Source organism: Arachis ipaensis, chromosome B02 (genome assembly GCF_000816755.2).
Source record: "Arachis ipaensis cultivar K30076 chromosome B02, Araip1.1, whole genome shotgun sequence".
NCBI lineage: Eukaryota > Viridiplantae > Streptophyta > Magnoliopsida > Fabales > Fabaceae > Arachis > Arachis ipaensis.
Window position 1 is genome coordinate 72,264,116 of NC_029786.2, and position 2,178 is coordinate 72,266,293.

The following is a 2,178-nucleotide window of genomic DNA, read 5'->3' on the forward strand; positions in this document are numbered from 1 at the left end:
AGTACACTCTAAAGATTGATTTCGTTGGACAAAAGTGTCATATTAATTAATAGTAGGTGCGTCAGATTTGAAGTGTACTTTTATTCAATAAAAATAATCTTTTAAGTGTATTTTAATATTTATAACTTTTTACTGTGTTTTTGTCCATCTCAAACTTTTTTATTTATACTTTTGTTCATTTACTCTAAAAAAAAAAATGAAAAATCTATGGGGCAAGAACTCAAATTGAATAAAAGTTATATAACAAAACATAAAATTGTTAACATCCAAGTTTCTCATCCCAAGTCTTCATCGCGTAAGGGTTCACCTAATTCACTTGACACAATGTTATTTCTTATCTTAAAAATATAAAATCTCAGTCTAGGGTCTTTCTTAAAACCCAACAGTACCTCAACCTCTGTTATCTCTACAAACCAGATAAACACAAATAATTTATACAAATTTACCATACAAAAAAGAAAAAAGATAATATAATTCATTTAGCACATAGTTACATTCATAGCAATCACAATCAAATGCATATCCAAATAATATGCACAAATTCACATGATGAATATTTTTTCTATTAATCATAAACTCATGTATCGATTATATAGTCAGACCTAATCAAATCTAGTAGTCATTCTTAAACTTTATTTTGTCGTTCATCTTACACGAGGAACAACCAAAAATTTTTAAAAATTTGCCTTAGAAAAAGAGTATCATGTCTCTTTTTCTTAGAGAAAAATTATTCAGAGATTATGTGCTTAATCACCCTTACAATATAAAAGAATTCACATACAATCCATCAAGTGTCATAAATCGTCTAGTATAATCATATCAAACATCATTATAAGACCATAGTGAATCTCGGCATCAACCTTATCATCTCATTCCCTATCATTTTGTTACAATAGACCATCATTGTCAATATCGTTTCCTGTGTCATCATTATGCCACCTTAGGCCCTCATCATAACATCATCTAAACATTTCATATTTATTCATCACACGTACCCTACTTCACTCTCAATAACCATTAATTGTGATTTAAGCTGTTAGATACAATTTGAGGATCTAAGGTGAAGGTAGAGGAGTGTTAGGGACAGCAAATTTTGTAATTTGTAACTATTAATTAATTATATTATTAGTGTTTTTAATGGTGTGAGATTTCTTCTAATGGTGTGAGATTATTTTATTTTCTTTTGATGATTAAGTGATTGCCCTAAGCTCGCGAAAGCGGCCTTCTGCTAAAATTCCCGTATATGAAATTCCTTCACATACATGGCAGATCACCTATGCTAATCCCTTGCACCTTTTAGCTTTCAAAACCCAACTTTCAAAGTTCACAATAATTTACATAAAAATTGTATAGTCTCCTTCTTCAAAAACATGAAACAAGACATAATGAATATCTTAATAAGGCAAATCCACCTCAAATAGAGCTCCGAGAACTAACTTATGGCTCGCCAAAATGGCGCACAGATTTTACAAGATTAGGCCTTCCTTTTTTCATTTTCTTTTCTATCCTCCTCAGTTAATTTCTTCAATTTACTCAAGCTCAAACTAATTCTACATTTCACTTTATTTTAATTTATATATTTTTTTAAAAGATCTTTTTTCTTTAAAAAAAGATGTTTTTCATGTAATAAATAAACAAAAAAGTACTTTTATAAATTATACCCAAACATAATTGATAGATAAAAAATTTTTTTGTATGAGATACCCAAACATAAAATTACTTTTATTTTTTCATAAAATCTTTTAAAAAAAGATAACTCAAAAAAATATTTTTTTAAAAGTTCACCAAACAACGAGTATTTATCCAAAATCAAATCCTATCTTTAGTCTCGATTAACGTAGCTCCTTAGACGTTAAATTTGAGCTCTAGTTGCTCCCTATCAAATTAAACAACTCAATTAAGCTTAACTAACTATTAGGATTCCCAAAATTAAGGGAGAATCAGAAAAAATGTTTTTCTTATCTTTATACTTTAACAACCTAATGCTTAGGACTTCTAAATGTCAACCCATAACTCTCTTCAAGAACCAAATTTAGAAGTCTTAGTTTGGGTGAAACTCTTACCCAAAAATGAAGAGAAAAATAGAGAAGAGGAGGGTTTTTCCAAATTCTTATCGATGAACATTACAACAAAAATCATTTTTATTGTTAATAATATAATGATAATTATATGTCTTAT